Source organism: Tursiops truncatus, chromosome 10 (genome assembly GCF_011762595.2).
Source record: "Tursiops truncatus isolate mTurTru1 chromosome 10, mTurTru1.mat.Y, whole genome shotgun sequence".
Classification (NCBI taxonomy): domain Eukaryota; kingdom Metazoa; phylum Chordata; class Mammalia; order Artiodactyla; family Delphinidae; genus Tursiops; species Tursiops truncatus.
Window position 1 is genome coordinate 65,239,884 of NC_047043.1, and position 23,481 is coordinate 65,263,364.

The following is a 23,481-nucleotide window of genomic DNA, read 5'->3' on the forward strand; positions in this document are numbered from 1 at the left end:
CCCCTTGGCAGGATATAAAAAGACTCTCATCTCTTGCAGCCAGAGGCAGCAAAAGCTGAGGGTCAGGCACAGGACTTAATTAGAAGAGTGGCAAAGATTCAGAGGGAGTTACAGCCTCAATCTCAGCAGGTTGGCTACCCAAGGTCAGGACCCTGATTGGGAAGGAATGGGTCCCTCCCTGAGTTGTCAGGTGGGGGCATCAGGGTCACTGCACTTGAGAACCTTGAAACCTGCCTTAAACTCTCTGAGCCTACAGAAGTGGCTGCTCCTCCTTGTTAAAGGCTAAGACCCCCCTTGCTTAAAGATGATGAAGAGGCCTCCATGTTACAAAACAACGCACTCCCCTCTTCCCACCCACCAGACCAAAAACTAGGATCAAATCACAACATAACCAACCCACCAACCCCAGGAAGCGCTGGGCCTGCTAAGGAAGAAAAAAGGACTATGTCCTGAAGGTACTGTAGTATCTAGCCAACAGCAGGACTGGATCCTGAGGTTGCTGGATCAAGGACAGTAGAAGATAAGGTTGGATATGGGAGAGGTAATTGGTATGAGAGCACTTTCTCATGATACAGAATCTAACACCCCAGAAAGGACCCGAAGAGATGCTGGAAACCTGAAAAAAGCAATGGCCCACACTAAGAGAAGTTGAAATGCCAGAACTCCCATAGCAAAGTAGAGAAAGGGATCAAAGGTTTAGACAAGTGGACGTACCAGAGTAGTTCTACCACAAAAGGCCAGAAAACCTCTCACGACCATGTTCCGTGGAAGGGCCCAGAGGACACTGTTTACCAAAGTGAGAAGGACTGTGTTGGTGAGAAGGGCACAAGCATGGGAGAGGAAAACATGCTACTGGCCTGTCACTTTAGGTTCCTCAGGCCAAGAGAGCAGCAGTCATGGAACAATAATTGATTCTCATTATCAAGAGATGCTGGGACAGGGAAAAATATGTTGGACACCCAGGTGACTCACTGGGGCATCTCTTGGTACTCCCTTGTCTAGTTTTAATGAAGGATGAACAAGGGCATAAGCCATGGCCCGAGAAGGGCATGATGGGCAGGGGCTCAGACCCAGCAGGGATGAGGGCCTGGGTCAGGGTGAAGGGAATCTAGGATGGGTGGTAAAGGAAGGAGAGGATGCATACCAATTGTGGCCTCTGTGCTGGAGACCATAGCTCATCCTACTATTCTTCTTCTTGCAAGTTTCCCAGGAAAAGGGAACAACTGGAATTCTAGAGCAAGTGAGCTCCAACATGGACAAAATTTACTATATGAAGCTCGGGGTCCAGGTGACTCAAGAGGTGGGCTGTTGTGGGTACTGAACGTCCCCCTTCAGGATTTGTACTTATTCTCCAATTGCCAGATGCCGATGGCCCACAGCTGAGCCTATCTGGGACTCTCCCCTGACTAAAGGGAGACACCCCCATGCATGGTTATGCCCCCTCCCCAGGAGCAGCCTGCTCCAGTGACCAGGTAGTGCAGGGTACAAAAGCCAGGACCCCTGGCCTCAACCTAGGACAGCTCTAAGGAGCCATCCCAGCCCCAGAGCTCTCCACAGGGCTCGCTGAGACCTCCATTCAGCTGCATTGTGGTCAGCTTCTTTCCCTGCCCAGGCCTGCTCCACACATCCCCTTAAAAGTGTTTCTCAGAGCAGTGCCTCCCCCCAAAATAAACCTTTTGTGTGCAGACCCTAGCGTCTCAGAGCCTGTTTCCCACGAACATGACCTAAGACATGCTGTCTGCCTCCACCATTGCCAAACCTTTGGCCAGGCTACAGAGGCTCAAGAAAGCCCTGCCGTGGTGGCTGCTAGACCTCTAGTCCCACCGCCCCCCATCGTCGGCCTGCCTTCACATCCCCTAACCTCCGCATTCAGGTCCCACCCCCTTCAGGTGGGGGCGGCCCTGAATGCGGGGGTTAGGGGATGTGAAGGGCCTACGATTATTAGGCCCTTTTAAAGGTGAAGAAACCAAAGCTTTAGAGGGGAACTAGCTCGTCCAAGGACCTAGAGGTGGGAAGGGGCTGATCAGAGTTTGAACCCCAATCTATCCCAATCTCCTCGACCACCATCCTGGTGACTTCTGTATTTTCTGGCAGAGTGAGAGGGGCAGCAAACATGCTCTGGGAGCTTGGAGGATACAGCTCACCTTGGCCTGGAGAGATGGAAACAGACTTCACGGAGGAGTTCTGGCAGGCAGATGTGCAAGGAAAGGCTTTGCAGGAAGAGGGAACAGTGAGGGAAAAGGTTGGGAGGCAGGCCTAATGGCGGGTAAGGAGCCCTGGTTTGGGAGGATAGGTCAGAAAAGGGAGGTGTGATCTGTGTGAAGGTGGTGGTGGACACAGACCAGGCGCGGGTCCTGCATCTGTTTTGCCCTGCCCCCGCCTCGCTGTGTCCCATCTCCCCCCACCCAGGTTCTGATGCCTGCTCTGAATGGCCAATGAGGCCATCTGATTGGCTCATCAAGGGCAAATAATAGCTTTTGCTGAATTCAGCTGCAGCCAATCAGAGGCAATCAAGCACACAAGAGGCCTGATGGGCCACACGGGCGGGCGCCCCAACAGGCACCAGAGCTGGCCCCTCAGTCAGGTTCCGGAAGCTCCCCTCCTTGTGTGGGAGCACTCGAGTGGGGATCAGGGAACCAGGAGGCCTCAGTAAGAGAAGGGGAAGGGACCCAGCTGGGCTCCATGGCATTTACTTGGCACCTGCTGTGTACCCAGAGCTCTGGAGAAGCTGTGCACCGATGTGGGAGACCCAGGCAGAAACTACACTCACACCAGCACACGCTCTGCAGAGCATCCAGCTCACGGGCCCCAGGAGAGGGCCTCCTAGGAGAAGCTTTTCTGAACCCCAAAACAGCCTCCCAGCATTTGTCCTTCAGCTGCCCCCACTCCCAGCCCCCGCCCTCCCAGGTGTCTCTGTGCCGAGCGAGTTCTTGCCTCTTCCCTGAGGAGAGCCGAACGTCCAATCAGACCCTGGGAAAGCAATTTTTCAATCTCCAACTGCAAACACTAATACCGCTGAAGCTAATTTTACAGATTTCCACTCCGAGGCCTCGCCTTTGTCCCAGAATCCCTTAGCCCAGGAGATTAGTAGTTTAGAGACTGGAAAAAATAAGGTATTTTAAAATTCAGCATAAAACTCTCTCTTAGACTCAGTGAGCTAAAAAAGAAAAATTTTTTTTTGATTGGAAAAGAGCCTGTTAGTGAGCGAGGAGCCAGGTCCAGTCCCTGCCCTCCCGGGTGGCTGAAGGACAGGTGCTATTCCAGCCCCCAGACGCCTACAGCCGCTGCAACAGGCTCAAACCTGCAGCCTAGGGAGGGGCAGAGAAGGGGGAAGAGTCAGGTGCCCGTCCTCCGTGCTGGGAAGCCACGGGCCCTCTTCTCAAGCCTCTGGGATGTGTGTACCCCTTGAAGCCACCCAGGATTTCTCTGATCCCAATCTCAAAGCCTGCTGAGCTGTAGTGAAAAGCGTTGGCCCCTCGGATAGAACAGGCCACAGGCACACTGTCTACTTTGCCAGTGAGGTTGATTCCATTCCAAAGCAGACTCCCTCTGGGCCCGGTTTTCCCATGGAACCAAATGACCAAAGTCTCTGGCCATGTGGCCCACCTAGCTCCATGCAGCCCAGCACTGCATCCTCTCTGCACACGCACATCCCAGGCCACACTCGCTTGGACACTCGCCCTGGTACAGGTAGGCGTGGGATGCGTTTGGTGGACCTCATTCCACGAGCACCTCTCTATGGCATCTCTCACAGATGGACAGCGTAATCACTCCGGCTCTCTGGGGGCCACAAGCTCAGAAACATCCTAATGAAAAATAAATGTATTTACAGGGAGACATCCAAACTGCCAGGACAAGTCAAAGTAATATGCCTGCGACCAGCACGCGGACTTTTATTTCTTCCCCCTCCACGCTTCAGAGCTGCTCCTGCGGCGTAGAGAGATAAATATTTTAAATAGCGACACTTTGGCGATGCACAGTTATGCAAGACAAGGAATAATTAGAAAATAAATTACTTTTTTTAAACACAGCGTTACAAACATCGGGCGCATCAGATTACTGGTCTCCACAGTCTGGGGCCGTGCAGCTCTGGAGGCCAGCGCAGCAAGGACCTTGGGGAGCAACAGCGCACCAACCTGTCCCCACAACCCCCAGACAGTGATGTCCCCTCCCGCCTGCTTGGGGAGGCTCCCAGAATGGAGTTGAAGACCACACTTGGCAGCTTCCAGAAAATCTCGGCGAAGGAAAGGCTTCCTCCGGCGTCTCACCAGCAGTGGCGCAGACTAAAAATAGTTTAATCTCCTTGAAAGCAAAAGGAGCAATCAGCAAAACAGACACTCGGGCCCGCATGCTCCCCCCACCAATCCTCACCACACTCTGCCCCCATCTATCCATGCCTGTCACCAGTGCCAAGCATCCTCAACTTCTGACTGACCCCTGGGCAGCATCCTACGACCCTGCCCAGGAAGGCGGGTCTCACCCATCATCCAGGTGGCCTTATGTCTGTAGTCCCGACCGAGGTACACACATGGTATGTGTCCTTTAAACCTCACGATGCCACAGGAGGGAGGCAGGACAAGGAATGTTATCCCTGCTTTACAGATGAGGAAACTGAGGCACAGTGATGTGGAAGCATTTGCCAAAGGCTAGAAATGATGAAGAAGGACTAGCCTGGGCTGTGTGCTGATGGAGGGGGCTCAGCTTCTGCGGAAAGGAGGCTGGTGGCTTTTAATTAGCACTTAACCTGAATCTCTGGGGTTGGCTCCCAGGAAACAAAAGCTGCCCAGGCAAGAAGGGGCAAAGTTGGTCGGGTGGGGAATGGGAGAGGCTCACACATTCAGGGGATGGGACTAGCTCCTGGAAAGGCTGAGTGAGTCTGTTAAACAGATGTGTCTTGCCCACTGCAGCCAGGACGACATTGTTATTTCACCATTTTCACCCATTGGCCTGGGATGGGGTGAATACCTGTGTTCTGGCCTCAGCTCTGCCACCCCCTGCTGTGTGTTTGAGGGCCTGTCCGTGCCCTCTCTGGGCCTCTATTTCCCCCAGCGATTGGCTAAGATGATCCGAGGGACTGAGGACCTGCCAGGAACCCTGATGCGCTCCCAGGCTTGCCCCCTATACTCTGCCCCTCCTCACTCAGTCCTTTGTCCACCTGCTGTGCCTACCTGCCCCAAACCAGAAACATGGACAGTGTCCTGTCCCCCTACCTGGTTTTACATGAGAAAACTAAAAAACAGGCAGGGAAGTCACGTGCCCAAGATCACCCTACAGAGGTCAGAGGAGGCACAGCCAACACCAGGACTTGGTCTCTGATCCAGTCCCATGCCCTTCACGACATTCTTTGTAGCCTCCCCAAGAATGCTGCAGTCTCAGAGTTCTGAAGGCCTTCTGTGCCCTTTCCCCATCCTTCACAGAAAGAAGCCAGGACATAAAGCAATAAATTGGGCTCTGGCAGGTGGTCCAGCTCACCCAATCTCCCAAAATGCCAGCAGGGAAGTTGGGACTGAGGCCTCCTTTCCTGCTAAATATCTTTCCTGGTAACCAGCGGCTGCCTGCAAAAAGTTACTCTATAACCTTCCTCGGAGCTTTTCAAAAATAGCCTGTGGGCCCACTTCTAGAAGGCACTGCACTGCCTAGCCTTTCCTGGTCCCCCAGTCCATCCGTTGACCCCTGGTACTCTGGTCCAGTTCTTGCCTCCTGCTCCAGTCTTTGGCCCCCAGTCTCGTCCCCAGCCTCCAGCCCCAGTCCAGCCTCTTGCTCCTGCAGCTCCATGTCCCTGTGTTGCTGCCTCAACATACAAGGGGTTTGGTTTTGTTACCTGCAGCTACTTCACATCCTTTTTTATCTCAACGTGACCCTGAAGGCAGAGACAACTCTCCCTCTTTGACAGATGAGGAAACTGAGGCCCAGGTTACCTGATTTGTGAGGGGGTTTCTTTTGGTCTGATTGCTCCCAAACCCTGCCAGGGGCCCATTCCCCCAGCCTTGGGAGAAGGAGCTCAGTTTCAGTGGGTTGAAGTGAGGACTGAGGAAGGCGTCCCAGGCAGATGTAACAATGAGGGAAGAGCATGGCCCTGGGGAGGCTCAGAGACCTGGGACTGAGCTGAAGGGAGGACCCTGACTCACTCAGAACAGGCTGGGCTGTGTCTTTGGGAGCCACCCCAAAGGGATGTGCCCTCAGCCACCAGCCAGATTCAGGGTACTACTCTGCCCTGCTCATGGGTGGCCTAGGTAACCCCACTTGCTGGTAACTACCGCCCAGGTAACCCCATCTGAGTGCAAAGACGGTGCTGTTGGGGGGCCACCCAGGGAATGGCTGGCATGTTGTCAACCAAGTCAGAGCTTTATCAGCCAAGCTCTTCCCCACTGCTGACTGTGTCAGCCAGCCCAGCTGGGGCTTCCTACCACACAGATAGGGGAACTGAGGCTCAGGATGAAGGGCACCTGATTACAGGGACAGACCCAGGCTACTCAAGTTCCTTGTGACGTTGGTTGAGTCCCCCACCTCCCTAATCCCCCCTCCTCTGTTCCCAGAGGCTCCCTGCTGCTAACCCCAAGCCAAGCCCTGGGCTTGACACACTCCCAGGCACAGGGCAGCAGTTCTCAAACTGTGTTCTTTGGAGCCCTAGGCAGTAGGCAGGGGGCCCCTGGGCTTGTGTGGAGGGTCACAGGTAGTGAGAGGGAGGTCAGGAGGCTGGCCCTGGCTTGCCACCTCCCTCAGCCAGAGAACCTCCTGTTCATCTATTCGCTGGCCGGGGCCCTACATGTATTTCGGCGAACAAATAGTAAGGGCTCAGTTGCTACAAGGGAGTGAAAGCAGTGGTGCCAGGTGGATTAAATTTTCATTCTTTCTCAAAACTCCCTGAAACAAAACTAAAGGGCTATTCAAAATGGTAAAAACCCATGGGCCAAAGAACATGTGGAGGAGGCACCAGGAACATTTTGGAAGCTAGAAGCAGATGGACCATGGGTGACTGACTCAGCAGGCTGTGGAAGGCTTACCTCTGCTGGCAGTAGGTTAATGTTGGGGAACTCCTTATTTGTAATGAGGTGGATGGACCTAGAGTCTGTCATACAGAGTGAAGTAAGTGAGAAAGAGAAAAACAACTACCGTATGCTAACGTACATGTATGGAATCTAAAAAAACGGTACTGATGAACCTAGTGGCAGGGCAAGAATAAGACACAGATGTAGAGAATGGACTTGAGGACATGGCGGGGGGGTGGGGAGGGGAAGCTGGGATGAAGTGAGAGAGTAGCACTGACATATTTACACTACCAAATGTGAAATGGACGGCTAGTGGGAAGCTGCTGCATAGCACAGGGAGATGAGCTCGGTGCTTTGTGACCATCTAGAGGGGTGGGATAGGGAAGGTGGGAGGGAGGCTCAAAAGGGAGAGGATATGGGGATATATGTATACATACAGCTGATTCACTTTGTTGTACAGCAGAAACTAATACAACATTGTAAAGCAATTATACTCCAATGAAGAGATTTAAAAAAATGTTGGGGAACTCCAAAGACACAGCCCTGAAACCCCAAATAGGAGACTGAGAGAAACTTCTCTGGGGAACCTACAGCCGAGGAGGGCAATATGGCCAGAGTACCCACGATAAACCCCAAGGTTCCCCCCACCATGCCTAGAGTCCCACCTCCACCTCAGTGCTCTGTACTTTGGTGGAGTTTTGACTTGAGGTCCGGAGGGTTGTTAATCCCACTCCTCAGCTCCTATCACATTATCTTCTCTGTCTGCTTAAATATGAGCAGACGATTTGGAAGCCCAAACACTGGGGGGAGACAGGCCCAAAGAAGTCAGAGACCAAAAGAAACAAACAAAAACCTGAAGAAACCTGGGCTACATGGGGAGATGGAAGTGTAAAAAAAATGCTATAAATTGTGTATACAAGGGTTGAAGAAATAAATATATTGCAGATAATGAGAACTGGATTTCTCACTGTTGGAGAAAGCAGTCACCAGAAAGGAATGGAGGAAGACATCAATGAACCCTTTTGTGCTGGAGTGGAGTCCAAGGTTTCAGTATAGACTCATTGTTGTAAATGTATATACAGATAGACAGATAAAGATGTGATTATAGGTATGTGTGTATACATGGGCTATACATACACATATTTCCTAGTTCTCCTTGTGAGAGAGTCTAGAAGCACTGACATCCCACTAGCAGTGAGCACACTCAGCACCCAGATCTTGATTTCTAAATACCATTCACCAATAAATGGAACCAGAACTCCTTGAGAAGTGGCTGATTCCAGGGAAAATACAAGATGAGCTGAAGATCTTGTGGTAACAAAAAGTAAGGAAGTGATCAAATAAGGACAGGGGCATGTCAAAAGGGCACAGGAGCCAACCTAGAAGAACTCCCAATGCCAAAGCTAGAATAATTTGGGCAAGAAAATTATAATATTGAATTACCACCCATAGAATAAGTATTCATGAGTCCAAACGGACATAAATAAATAATCAAATAAATAAATAAACAAGGGAGAAGGGACAGTTCTTCCTTACAGAAGAATGCCAATTAATAAATGTAGAAGAATGAGAGAAATAGAAAAGTACCATGAGACCACTGCAGTAATAATTACTGCAGGCAAGATCTACCAGTGGATGCTAAAATTAATGGGCAAAGGGTTTGAGAGAAATGGGATATTTGCATAGTCTCAAAGTTTCCCCCAAGAAATGTACTGATTACAAAGGGAAAAGGAGAACCAAGCAGATACCAGCTTAACCAAATGATCAAAGTTAACATCACCAATAATAAGATATACTGACATTATGTTCTCCCTGATGTGATGCACTGAGAAAGACACACTATTTTCTATGGTGTACTTCCTAAAAATGCATAACCTCAGTCAAATCATAGGAAAACATTAGACAAACACAAATTGAGGGACAGTAAACAAAATAACTGACCAGGACTTTTAAAAAAGTATCAAGGTCATGAAAGACAAGGAAAGACATAGAAACTGCCAGAGATTGGAGGAGATTAAGGACACATGACAACTAAAAGCAATGTGGGATTCTGGATTGGATCATGGTTTAAAAAAAGGAGGCTAGTGCAAAAACTGGTGAAATCCAAATCCAGTTTTCACTTTGGTTAGTATTAATGTACCAATGTTAATTTCTTCATTGATATTTGTACTGTGGTTATGCAAGATGATAACTTTAAAGGAAACTGGGTGAAGGGTTAGGGAATTTCTGTACTATTTCGGCAACCTCTCTGTAAATCTAAAATTATTTCAAGACAAAAAGTTTTTTTAAGCTATCATCCTCACAGAGCTGACAGAATCAATGGCATCAATGGAATATGAGCAAGACGTTATTTTTTAAAAGGACCAAGAAGAGATCCTGAAAATTAAAAATATGGTAACAAAATGTAAAACACTACAGAAAGGTTGGAAGATAAAATTGAGAAATCTGATAAAAAGACACACAGTTGGAAAACTGGAGAGAAAACAGAAAAAAAGAAAAGGATCTGAGTTAAAGGTTCTAGAAGGAGAACAGAGAAAAGGGAAGGGAGGAAATAGTCAAAGAAATCATTCAAGAAAACTTCCCAGAACTGAAGGACACAAGAATCTAGTTTGCAAATGTCCACTAAAGGAATGATAATAAATCCCACCAAGGTATATCAGGGTGGAATTTCTGAACACCTGGCACAGGGAAAAAATTTGCAAGTTTCGAGAGATAAAAATCAGGTCACACAATGGATTGGGAATCCGAACCATACTGAACCTTTGCATAGCAACTCAGGAAGTTGGAAGGAATGGAGTGCTGCCTTAGAAATTCTGAGGCAAATGGTTTCCACCCTGGACTTCCACACCCACCTAAAATCTCTGCCAGGTGTGGGGGAGAGGGCGGGCTTTCTGAGACATGAAAGTCCCTGAAGTCTGGCTCCCATGTACCTTTGCTCAGGATGCTAATTGAAAACGTTCTCTACGCACCAAGGGAGAAAATCAGACACCAAGGAAGAGGAGTCTACAGTATGCAGAAAAAGGGACTCCAACTCAGAAGAGAGGTGAAGGAAATCCCTGGCACATGTCCGAGCCACAGGCTCTGTTCACAGGCACAAGTCAGGAGGCTCCAGACAAGACTTCTCTGGGCAGTGACCCAGAACACCAGATATACGTGCATGTATGAGAAGAGGTCAGATAGAAGGGCAGGGAGTTTGGGGCAGAATTAGTAAAGGTTCACAGAAAACTAAGCAAACAAATACCAGACAGTTGTTACCTGCAGGAAAAAAATGTAAAAATTGTACCCCAAAGTGTGCATTACGAGTCACACAGTTCTGAACAGCATTTGCCCCATCAGTACAATGTTAACACTGAGTCCTGACCTGCCACATCACAATATGACACTGGGGTGGTGGGTGGTGGTGGAGGAGAGCTATGTCCTCCACTCCCCAGTGGATGTCCACGGATAATGCCTAAAACTGAACAATCATGAAGTAGCGACACAAGTATGTCATTTAGAGGTATGGAGCTCTGAGATTAGAAAGCGACAGCCTCTGGGGAGTTGGAGGTGGAGAGGAGGGGGCTGCTGTGCTCCTAACATAACACGCCTGGTAAAACTATGACTTTTCACCATGTATGAGTGTGATGCTGATTTACAAACCCTGACTTTAAAAATCCATCTAGAAACGTAAGAAAAAGGAAAAAAAAAATAAGAAAGGAAGAAAAGAATTGGTGAGGGGGAGAAGGATGGGAGGGAGGGAGAGAGAGGGGAGAATAATGAAGACAGAGGAGTCAGGGACAGGAGACTGACTGCTTTGACTCCAGCCTCTGGCCTGCAGACAGGGACCCCCAAAGGGCAGCAGCTGACATTATGCTCTGTTGACAGCACTGTCATCACCTCTGTTAACTTTTACCACAAATGAAGACAGTTCAGTGCTTCAATTCCCTCATCAGCGGAGTACACAAACCAGGGTCCTTAGACTAAAACACCAATTCGGCATTGATGACACCTCGCCCCCACTCCTCCACTTCCCCAAAGTTGGCAGCAATCAGAAAGCAAGTTGAGGGCCAGCAAACCACAAGGGTCTGAGAGAGAATGCCAATCATCCTGGGGACAGTGGGGGACTGTGCTGGGTAGGGAGGAAGAAGCTCCGAGTCTTCCACAACGTCTATGAGGCCATGGAAGCACTCACTCCTTTTGCATCAACCTCTGCTGAAGCCTGTGCCAGGGTCATGTGGTCCATCTCATACAGAGCCACAGACAGCCATGCCTGGGGAGGGGTGGAGAGAGAAACTACTACCTGAGAAGTGGGCCGGGTGGGCTACCAATGTCTTTGCCAACCTCACACCCTCCCTGGAATCCCAAATTTTCCAGGAAACACACAAATCTGTGATTCCTTCCAGTGGCCCCCTTGCACTGAACAAACATCCTGCCCCAGGGGCCCCTCAGTCCCAGGGAGGGGGATGACAAGTGTGAAGTCTGCACCCACCAGCCTCATGCAAAGTACAAGCTCAGATGAGAGTCCAGCTCAGTCTGGAAGAATCCCAGAGTGTTTGGCTCTCTTGGTGGGCGGGGGCCCCCAACAGATCTTGTGTCTCAAAAGGGAAGGTGGAAAGCCAGGTGAGTACCCAGGAGAACCCTGTCCATCACTGAGGTCTTGCCCAGGTCCAGGAACCTTCATGCCCCTACATGCCTCATTGAGATCTCAGACCCTTGGGGACCCAAGAACTCGCTGGCGCCCTAGCGTGTGGTGTTGCTCCAAAATTCACCCTTTTGTATCTTGAGTTCACTGGGCGCTCACTGCAGAAGGAGCCCCAGGGTCTCCAGGAGGCGAGGGGTGGTTCACCCAATCCCACAGATCGACATAACATTTCCAGCTCTGCCAAGGGTTTCTGAGGAGGCTCTGTGGGCAAATATGCTGCTGCTGAAACTTGTGCAGGTGGGAGAAGCATGCCTCCCTGGGCAGCAGAGGGGCACGTGTCCTACCCCGGGAGCCCATCGGAGGAGGGAGGCAAAGGTCCAATCTGATGTCCCTGTCCAGTGAGGGAGCCCACCTGGCCTTCAGTCTGCTGTGGGGTGCAGCCACCACCCTCACCAAGCTGTGCTCTGGGGCAGAGATAGTGCAAGCCCCAGGGGGCCTAGCCTAAGCTGGGAGGCTGCCAGACCCTCCCTGACATGGATCAGTGAGTTTTCAGGGCCAGTCTCCTGCCTTTCCCCAGAAGGCTCCAGACCTCCGTTCCCCTTGAGCAGCTCCTCCACCACTTAGCAACAGAGACAATTTACATAATGCATCGAGTGTGAGAGCAATAATGGCTGGGGAAGCAAGGTGCCCGTTAGTGGCTCCTGGGGAGGGAAAATACCTGCTCCCACATCACCACTTCCTCCCTCATGGAACAGGGCCCTGAGGCTGCCGGGAAGTAGGTGCCTTGAAGGGCTCAGCTGCTGCCAAGAGGGGCCCGGAAGGGCCATGCCAGCCTCGGAAACAGAGCAACCTCAGGACAGAGATGCAAGAGGGAGAAAATTTCGAAAGCACCTGAGTTCTGAACATAACTCCACCCAGCCGTGCTCCCGGAGCCCGCACCCCCGCGGGGCCGGGCCCTGCATCCGCAGCCTTCTGGGAGGAGGAGGCGCAGGCGCTCCAGCAGGCGGTAGGCTGTAGCCAGGAGGCCGGGGAGCCAGGCTGCAGCTGCCCGGGAGGCGGTCACGTTCAAACACAAAGGCGGCGAGGGAAGGGAGAAAATACATAAAAATTACAGGCACGGTAACTGCTTTTTATATAAATGTTCTTATAAAAAGTTTTCCCCAGTGTGCAAGTCCCTTTTTAAAAAGAATAAATTCACGGCACACCAATTTATTCCATGTCTGTAATGGAGCATAAGGAAGGCTCCTCTGTCAATACCTGATCAGGAGGCAACTGGCCGCTACCCGACCCGGCTTCCAGGTCTCCTGCACGACAAGGCAAACAGCAGTAGGCCCCTGGGGTCTGCGAGGGGCAGCAGGAGTGGGTGGCAGGCCTGCCTGCCAAGAGTCAGCATCAAGTGAGACTCTGCGCCTCAGGGCCAAGCCCGACAAACCCCATCGGTGCCCCAGGAGCTGCGCTCGAATGGAAGATTCAGAAAAGAGGCAGCTACAATCATGCTGATGGGGAGGCACACGGGGCTACGGGAGCTGGGGAGCATGGGGCTCTCCCTTTCTAGGGACAGGAGAGAGAAAGCAGTCAGCAGGCTGTGGGGTGGGAGGGATGAGGCACGTGTGCCTGCCTGCAGGGCCTGTGGAGGAAGCTGGCTGGTGACAAGGCCCCTGGGGGTTGCAGGTAGGAGTGGCCTGTCCTGAGCTGTAGGAAGCTCCCCGTGGACTCTAGCTCAGCTCTAAGCCTACAGGCACCCATACTCTTCCCCCTACCCCGATGAAGGCAGCACTTCAGTGGACCCCAGCCCAGGGCAGAAAGGGCTGCTCCCCCTCACCAGGAGGCCCAGAACCTGGAAATGAGGCTCCTGCCCAGTGCCCCTTACCAGCCACAGCTCTCTCATCTGTGAAACAGGGACAAAGTGTGGGCGGCCTCACCACTGACTGGGGGCACTGAGGACGGACAGCTTGCACAAAGCTGTGCTCTCCACAGGGGTCACTTGGTCCAGCAGCCCAGGGCACGGATACACAGGGGTGTGAGGACACAGATCCACAAGCGACTGGCACCTTGCCCCCCTGCAGGGCTGCTGGGCACAGTGTCAGGCAGAGCGACTTGGGGGGATGTGCACTGTGCATGGGGACATGGTGCGTGCACGCGCGCGCGCGCATGCGTGCATGCGTGTGTGTGTGAGCTCCTCACCCACAACTGAGATTTCTCAGCTTCACTAATTAATCGGTTAAGTAGTTCTCGCCTGCTCGGGTGACAGAGCTCGCGGCACCTGCCTCTCCGCAGTCCCACCCTGGCCTGTAAGCGTGCCTGCTCACACCTGCACACAGAGCATGCAGAACTCTGCACTCACCACATACACACGCACGTATATGCTTGCCTGGTCACACATCCCACAAAGCACACATGCATGTGGGATCACACGTTCTCACACACACACATAAACATACGTGCCTGGTCATGCCCCTACATGCAGCATTTCGTGCAGGCGCAGCCACTCCCTGCCACAGACACACAAACCTCACCTGCTCACGCTCCCGCTGGCAGCACATGCACACACACACAGGTTCACGTGTTCTCGCCTACATGTGCACATACATTCCCACACGCAGCATCACACTTCTCTCGTCTCTCTTCCACACCTGACCAGCCACATCCCACCTCACAAAGCCTCTGCAGGTCAGAGACTGTGTCTCCCAGTGAGTCACGGGACCAAGAATCACCAGGGGCTACTTGCCTTCTAGGTCTGACTGCCTGTGTTCAGGTGGACTCCTGTGAGGCCCGGGCATGATGAGCCTGCCCTTCTGGTCATGGTCTCCCTACCCCATATGATGGGAAGACTGAATTGGGCCCACCAGAGGTCCCTGGCATCTCCTGCCTCCTATGTGTACCCGAAGGATGCAAAAGCAGAAGGGAGGGGAGCATGGGACACCACTGGCCTCAGCACTGATCTGGAGGGCTTCCTTGGGGAGGGAGCTGTGGGCTGGCTTTAAAACTGGGGAGAGGCCTGGAGGGAAGGGAGATGAGTGACGAGAGAGGCAAGTGGAGTAGGAGGAAGAAGCTGGGAAGGCTAGTGGGGGGGCGCGGAGCACACATGGACGGCTGGAGACCTAAAGGCTCCTCCTGCCCAGGCCACATACCTTGGCCAGGCCTTTGAGTCACTCCGGGAATAGCCCAGCCTCCCTCACCCCAGCCTGACATCTGAGTGCCAGAACACTGTGCAGCCAGCTCTTCTCCTGGGCCCTCCCCCTCAGCCCCTGCACCCTCCGTTCCCTCACAAAGAGCAGTCAGGGACCCTCTATGTGGGCCAAGCCTGGCAGACCCTATGCAAGTTTACTTCTCTCAGGGCATCTGGCACTGAAGCTCTACCTTTTTGGTGCACTGGGCCTCAGTTCCCCTAGGTGGTCTGGATGGTTCCCACTGTTCTGTGGGGCAGGTTAGACCCCCGGCCCCTCCCTTCTCAGTCCTCAGATGCCTGCCCCTTTGCTAATCCATCCACTGAAGAGTTACTAGCTGAGCACCTACTCCATGCCAAACCTTGTGGACCACATATCACATATATGTATGTTTGTACACTGCACGCACGTATGTATATGTGCACCCTGTGTGTGTGCACAGCCTGTTTCTCCACCCAGACTGCACATCCTCTCAGGTGGGGGCCCAGCCCCTGCCTCTGCATCCTGAGGCTAGGGCGAAAAGGTCCTAGGGTCAGTCACTTGGTTCCCTGATTCTTGGGAACCCAAGGATGGACGGGGAGGGGGCCTGATGAGTCTGCCCAGGATCTACCCCCTGTCCTCATCCCCCCTAACCCCCACCTCCAGCCAGCCAGCTCCCAGCACTGAGAGAGAGGTATAGGAAAGATGGGGAGTTTGGGGCTCTGCAACCTTCTCCAAACACCAGATCTGCACTCACAAGGAGAGGGGAGCCATGCTCAGAGAAGGTGGAGGGAGGCCAGGCTGAGCCTCCGAGTCCTGCCTGGTCATGGTAAATGCTGCTCATGTTGCCCCTGGGGCCAGCTGTGGTTTGTCAGAACCAATTACTTCTCTGCCTCTGCCAAATGCTTGGGGCTCCACGGATCTCAGGCAAGTGTCCCCGTGGCTGCCACTGATCCAGCCATGGATGGGGGTGGAGGAGGGCGGAGGAATGCAGATGGGGTCAGCCATCCCTGGGGGCCCAGCATGGAAACCCATTCGGTCCTCTACTCCATCCCCCATCTCCCACCCTTGATTATCCAGTTGAGCCTCCGGCTCTGGACATGCAGCTCCATCACTCTCCAGAGGTGGATGCAGAGGCCAGGGGAGAAGGGAGTACACGCTGGCCTCTCCTCAACAATCAGCAAGCACTTGGTCCCCATCGGAGCTGACCCCCAGCTGTTCTGCTGCAAGGTCAGCCTCCCTGGGGACCCCAGAAGAGAGCCAAGGTGTTTATCAGAACCCTTGCCATGGGAGGTGGGCCTTGCCTTAGGAAAGTTGGACAAACAGCCCAGATTCCCAAGACGGAAGGATTGAGGGGCGTCCACTTCATGGGAGGGGCCTGCAGCAAAGCCACCGGTTCTCAACCAAAACTTCCAGAAAGAGCGGCGCTGTCTGCTGGTACGGTTCTGATCATGCCTCTGAGATCGTCTCTTTCTTAAACTGAGGCACCTCAGTCCGAGAGCTGCCACCCTCAAGAACCCAGAGCTTGGTGGCTTCCTACCACCCCTAGTCCAAGGCCAGCCCAGCCCGGTGCCCTTCTCTGAGTCCACAGGGCCTGGGAGACAAGCTGCCGACGGGGTGACTGATTTGAGAAACAGACTCACAGGCCTCTTCTGGGTGCAGATGCCCTTCCCTTCACCCCCACCTGCTTCCTCCCCAGGGGGTGCCTCTGCAGCTGGTTCCCGTCCGTGGCCCATAGGCCCTGTTTCTTCAAGCTCTTGTGGCCTTTGTGTCTCTCCCAGTAAGGCCCCCCAAAGATGTCATGGTCAGAAGGTGCTACAGATTGAATGTTCCTGTCTCCCCCCCAGATTCATATGTTGAAACCCAATCCCCATTGTGATAACATTTAGAGGTGGGCCCCCTGGGAGGTGATTAGGTCATAAGGGTAGAGCCCTTGTAAATGGGATTAGTGCCTTATAAAGGAGACCCCAGAGAGATCCTTCACCCCTTCCACCACGAGTGGACACAGTGAGAAGACAGCTGCCAGGACGTGGGCTTTCACCAAACACCAAATCTGTTGATGCCTGGATCTTGAACTTCCCAGCCTCTAGAAACATGAGAAATTTCTGTTGTGTGTAAGTCACCCAGTTTATGGTATCCTGTTATAGCAGCCCAAACAGGACTAACAACAGGGCAGGGAAGAGGAAACCAATTTCCAAACTCCTGGGCTTCAGCAAGCAAAGGTGACACTTTGGGCACCTGAACTTTCTAAAACTATAACTAACTCCTGGAAGGGCAGGCAACTGATAGTGGAGGGGGTCACAAAAGCACCCCCACATTTGCAGGGCTCTGTCTGCAGCCCTTCCTTGCCCCTGCTCCCTTGAGGACAGGGGCTCGGATCCCCATGTCACAGATGGGGGAACCAAGGCTCAGAGAGGCAGGACAACATGTGCCAGGTCCCACGGTACGGGGAGGCCCAGCTCTGCCATTGCTCCCCACTTCAGTCTTTCCTCTACCACCCACCATTCAGTGTGGCCCACGGCACAGGCTCCAGGTTCAAATTCTAGTTCTGCCACCTACCAGCTGTAGCAGGTCAGAAGACATAGCTCTTCTCTCCTGCCCTGAGCCATTCTCTATCCTCTGGGAGATGACCTCAGATGTGGCCCCACGGTGACCTCTTGGCACAAGGTGGAAGCTGCTGGCCCCTCTCCCGTGCCTGTAGCACCAGGTGTGGGTCTGCTGATCCCACGCAGAGACGCCTCTCCCATAGACCTGTTCCCTCCGCACCGACAACCTCCACAGAAACCTGGGCAACAGCTCTTTGCTGAGGCTGTCCCAGAACCCTGAAGCCTCCTAGCAGGGCTCCCTGCCCCTGTCTTCCCCTGCAAGACTCCAGGAGCAAGGGGCTCTGAGTTAGCCAGAGATGCGACCACCCAGGCATGCCCCTCTGGGGACCTTCCTGTCACTGTATCCTCCACCTGCTGTGAGGCTGTTCTGACCTAACACCCTCACACTCTGGGGAGGAGAAGGAGAGGCCTTGGGAGGGGCAGGGGCTGAGAAGGGCACAACTACTGGCTCAGCTTAGCAGCCCCAGAGGAGCCATCAGCTTGGGGGTGGCTCCAGGCAGCTGGTGCCCATGGAAGGCATGGCCAACGTAAGCCAGGGCCCCTGGGCCAGGTGTCTTGGGGCAGCCCTCCCCCAACATTGACCTCCCCGTGCCCCCTCTCTGGTGGGGGACATGTAGAAGAGGTGTAGGAGACCAAAGCCAGTCAGTTGGCCGTCAGGCAGGAGCTCCTGCCACAGACGAATTGGCTTTTGAAAAGCTTCTCAAAAATGGAATTTTCTCCTTCAGGCAACAACGGAGTATGTGCGGGGAGGGGCAAGCAGGAGGCCAACAACCACCCTCCATCTCCCCGCACAGGGCTCGGGAGAGAGCATTCCCAGAACTTACAGTGGGAAGGTGGTGCCAGAAGAGGCCACCCCCAGGGCGGGACACGGGAAGGAAAGAGGTGAGGAGCAGGCTGGGCTAGGGGGACAAAGAGGGGGTCCAGGAAGGGCTTCCGCCAGGCTCCAATGGCTCTGCCTCAGTATATCCAATTACGCTCACGTGGCAGCCTCACCACGTTTCAGACGCCCTCCCAGGAGCCCCCCCTCAGTCCCATGCATCCCTGCTGGGTGCTGAGCAAGAGGACCATATGGAAGGAATAATAAGACAATTAACTTTCCATTAAAGAACAATATATGTGGGTTTTTAGAGAGGCGAGCGGCAGCAATCTCTACCCAGCGGCACACTTCACACCCACGCCCCGCCCACCCCCTCCTCACGCACCCCACACCCCAATCATCTACACTAGGAGAGAGCAGGGTGCTGCTGGGCCTCAGCGGGAGGTGGCTGGAGGAGGGGGGTGCTGCACCAGGAGCAGAGCCCCTAGGATGATGGTTTGGAGGTTCCAGTAACCCTGGGGAGGGAGTGTGATGGGCCTGGGTGGGTCTCCCTCACCACCACTCTCCGGACTGAGCACATTAGCTGGGACAACCGTGCATGTCCTGCGTGAGTGCAGGTCCACCTGGCCGAGGTGGACTGACTCTTGGGACACATGTGAACCACAGTGCTTTGATAGAAGGACCAACTGTAGGTCTGGGGGGTCACAACAACTTGAACTCCCATTCTGGCCCTCTCAGGGCTGCTTCTGTCCCCTGGCACCTTCCCCCACCCCAGCTTCCTTCATCCTCTTCTGCTGCCCCTCTAGCGTTCTGAGCTTCCCTGGCACTCCCGGACATTGCTGATCCCACCTGAGATGCCCAGAGAGGACCCCTTACCCCGAAGGGGGGCCAAACACAGCTCTGGCCAGCACCCCCTGAGCCAGTGTGTGACAGCGCATGTGTTTCAGGAACTGGCGGTACCAGAGGGGTGTGTGAGTGGAGGAACGGGGAGAAGGCTGTTTTTCTTTATTTATGTGGTTGCACCGGGTCTTAGTTATGGCAGGCAAGCTCCTTAGTTGTGGCATGTGAACTCTTAGTTGTGGCATGCATGTGGGATCTAGTTACCTCACCAGGGATTGAACCTGGGCCCCCTGCAGGGGGAGCGTGGAGTCTTATCCACTGCACCACCAGGGAAGTCCTGGGAGAAGCCTGTTTCAAGGGCACCTGCGGAGGGCCCTGTTCCTGCCTCTCTGAGCCCCTCAGGAAAGGGGTCCTCAATGTGGCCAGATTTTGGTCCTTGCCTGGAGCCAGCTCCAGATGTGGCACTCTGCAAATATTAATTACACATTCCCAGGGAGCACTGAGCAGACACGGTGTGGGCATGGCCAGGGGCAGACAAGATGGGCTAGGACTATGGTGCCATCACTGGTTCAAAAATCCCATTTCTGGCTACCCACAGAAGTGGGGACACATGAACAGCATTTGTCTGATTCACCATGACTGTCCAGACAAGCCCAGCCGTGGGGAGGGGAGCAGGAGACTCGGGGTCAGGGATCTCTGAGTCCTGGGGTCTCGCTCTCTGTGGATGCAGCTCAGCAGTCCAGGGCAGGGACCGCCCCAGGCCTGCACCTCTGCCTTGATAGTTCTCCCCAACCCCACCACTACCCAGGGCTAGCAAGTCAGGGCTCCAGGATGGGACTGGTGGGTAAAGACAGTCAACCACACCTTGGTTTCCCCACGAGTGACTAGCGGCATACAGCCGGGCTAAGGCCGTCACGGGGGCGGAAGCAGCCAGGGACGTAGGCAGGGCTCTGAGTCACTTCTGCCCTGAGACACGTGTGGGGGTTGATGTGGACTGAGAAATGCTCCCACAGGTCCAGACTTGGATTGAGCTTTCCCAGAGGATGGCCTGTAGTCCACAGACATGACCATCTCACGTCTCTGCTCCCATACCAGCTCTAGCCAGACAGACTTTCCTCACCTCTGACCCCCACCCCAGACAGAGGATCTTCTCACTTCCTTCTGTAGAGACCCTCCACGGAAGGTGTCCCACCCAAATCAGGAATCCGTCCCAGGGCTGGTGCACCTGATGAGCCACTGGTTCTTCCTCCTGTCTGACTATAATTTGTCCTGCTTTGCTTTCCCACAAGGTCCCCAGAGTTGTTCCCTTTCTACCCTGGACACCCAGTCAGAAGGGAATAGGTCCCTGGCTGTACCCATCAGAGTGACCTGGGCTTCAGAGTGGGGAGACAGGCTGTCTCCACATGGTCCCCCGTGCACCCCCTGGCACCTGACGAATTATTCATCCTGATCAACCTCATTATGTGAATGAGCTCAGAGCCCAAGCATATGCTCTCTGCTGTCCCCCCAAAGGATGACAATATGGTGCTGATGGGCGAGGGTAGGAAAGGGGTTTAGGAGACCTCGCTCAGCTTCTAGGGGCCCTGGAGGGGGCAGACTGCAGTAGAGCCCATACTTCTGTGGCCTGTTCACAGCAGGAGTAAGCCAGGGCTGGCGGGGCTGGGTTTACCCGGTGGGGCACGGCTCAGGAGCACCAGGCCACAGTGGGCGCTCCTACTCTGTGCTGGCCCTGGGGTTAGATGAGGAAATGTGACAGGGTCTTTGCAGACAGCCCCCACACTCCACCAAGGTGTGCCATGGTGTCCAGCCTGTAAATGGGCCACAGTCTGCACCCAACCACACCCCCATGGGGTTGTGGTGAGGTCGGGAGGAGGAAAGTGCCAAGACAAGGAAAATGCTCCTAAATGCCACCGTCTGCAGTTTCTGAACTCTTGCAGCTGCCAGCTCTATGGCACCCAGCTTCTGCGGGTCGGGCTGCCTCTAGGACTGGGGCTGGTGGAGAGGGCAGCCATGTTGGGGAAGAAAGCCAAGGATCACCCCAGTGGCAAGGTGTTTGGGGGCCCACTGAGGAAGCATGGAGAGGGGCGGGCCTAATGGGGACTGAGGCCATAAGCTTGGCAGAGGTGGTACCAGGGTCCACGGAGCATTGCAGCTGGGTCAGGGCTTTGATGCATGCGTCCTCCTGACTCTCAGAGCCTGGCTCTCAGGGCAGGGGCTGGCCACATGGGCCCTCTCATATGCACTTGAAGGAGAGCTCTGGTGGCTTTGTCAGGGGTGCCAGGGGTTGTGGGGAAGAGGGGCCGCTTGGCTCCCTCCTGCTCTCACAGGGTTGCCCTTTTCCTCTAGAACTCTTCACCTGCTCCCCGGCTGCCCACCTCACAGGGGTGTCCTGTGCCAAGAAGCAGCCCCAGAGCTGTCAGTGGGAAACAAGAAGCTAAGGAAGCAGGTGAGAAAAACTGGAGCAGGACAGAGAGCCACTGGAGAGCTGGCAGCCGTCGACAAGCAGAGGGATGCCAGAAGGAGCCCGGAACGCCAGGTCAGCACTTCTCTGCCTGGCCATAGCCACACCAAACCTGGCCCAGATCCCCTCTTTTTCAGGCTCATCCTGCCCACCCCAAGAGGGAAGGCCTAGCTAGAGGAGAAGCAGCGCCCTGGGACAGGAGTCAGGAGCCCTGTGTTCAAGCCCCAGTTCTGCTGTACCCGGCTGCGTGACTTTGGTAACCACTGGGAAGGTGGGAGTGGGGAAAGATGTGCTCATTGGTGAAAGTGTCTGGAATCACTCAACTCCCATCAGAAAGGAAGGGAACAACATATCCTGGGAATGAAAATGATCAATGAGGGAAATTCAGATTTGATTTCTAGAAGTGTATCTGTGTCAGCCTGTCCCCTGCCATTCTCACCACCTCATCCTCCAGCCAGACCTCCCAGCCACGCCATGGACCAAGAATGAGGATCAGAGAGGGTCTAGGACTTGCCCAGGAGCACACAGTGGGTATGCTGAGCTGGATTCCATCTCTGGTCCGCACCATCCAGGAAGCTATGGTTCAGACAGACCTGAGTCTCAGGCACGAAATGTGTACGTTATTTTCCCACTGGCAAACTTTTAGGGTCTGAGTGCCCACGACTATAAAATAAGCAGTATCCTTGAGCTGAGGATTGAAAGTACGGAAGATTCTTGACTGGAAGTGCATGGTTAACTCCTTATGTGGGGGGTGCATCTTATGTCCCAATATGAAGCTTGGAGAGGCACATTACACACATTCCAGGGAACTCGCATTTCTTCATTAACCTACACAGCGGCACTCTTGGCAGTGCCCACTTAGAACCTAGTAAGTGCTGGGTGCTATTCCTGAGCATAAATTGACTTCTGTTCCGGAACAGCTTTTCCTACAGTGCCTTCTCTGGAAAGCTCTGCCGGCCTCCAAGTGTGGCTGAGTCATTGAAAGTTCACAGGAAGAGAGTACGATGGGGGTTACTGCAATTCAAGCCCAGTAACCAGGGAAAGGAGATTCAGAGAGGCTGGGCCACTGGGGTTGGGCGGAAGGACCCCCAGCAAGTGGATGGCTCAGACCCCCACCCGGACTCCCCCTCCTAGCTATGTTACCACCACATTAGCCACCCCTGATCAGCCCCATCCTGTGCCAGAGGTCCTACATCCACAGCCAGTGTCAACACATTCACTGCCACCCCCATTTCCTGGGCACCTGCTACAAGTTAAGCATGGCGAAAGGCCCGAGGACACCACCTCATAGCAGCTGCCCCACAGACGTACCTCTGCTGACCTGGCCCTGACCAAGAGAGACACAGGAACACAGTGGCGTATCTAATCGCCAAGCCGGGGGCCTGGACCCCCAATAATAACTCCACTTACTCTGCTGTGCCCAAGCCCACCATCAGTACGAGATCCCCATTAACCCCCTGTTCAGTTCAGGTTGCACTTTCTGGCCCAAGCCTCCAGTAAGAGCTCCTTAAAGTCCAGCACGTACCTGGGAGCCCCACCCCAAGCACTCCAAGAGCTCAGCTCGCCAAGCCTCTGCGTTTCCACGTAAAGAGCGACAGCTCAGGAGCCTGTGGCCCGACAGCGACACATTTTGCAGCCTTCTGGGGGTGACGGATGGCCTGCTCTTCACATCACTATTTCAAATATTAACATAATCTCCCAGGATGAATGTGGTCGCTCGCGCCTAATCAATCACCCCTCCCACCCCCGATAGCTCATCTCACCAAGCACTCGCTTGCCACTTGTCTCGTGCTGCAGCTCCTTGAGCAGGCAGCACTGACTGCTCTCCGGGGTTGTTCGGCCTGGCCACCCCACTCATTGCGAGGACAGTCTCTCTGGCTTCCGTGCACAACTACACCCACGGGACCCTCCAGGACCTGGACTCCACTCCGTATGCTGCCTCAAAAACAGATCTCACCCTCCCGAAAAGCCTGACACCTACCCATCAGAGCCGACTAAGTA

General features: G+C 53.8%; 1 protein-coding gene and 1 long non-coding RNA gene across 6 annotated transcripts in view; one reads left to right on the top strand and one right to left on the bottom strand.

Moving 5' to 3' along the window:
* The window catches only part of CACNA2D2 (calcium voltage-gated channel auxiliary subunit alpha2delta 2), a 139,141-nt gene that overhangs the window by 89,548 nt on the left and 26,112 nt on the right, over positions 1-23,481 (bottom strand). The window lies entirely within an intron of this gene.
* On the top strand, positions 16,832-22,093 carry LOC141279652 (uncharacterized). Its single transcript, XR_012334235.1, has 3 exons — positions 16,832-16,870; positions 21,618-21,736; positions 21,935-22,093. It is a non-coding gene; the product is annotated as an uncharacterized lncRNA (long non-coding RNA).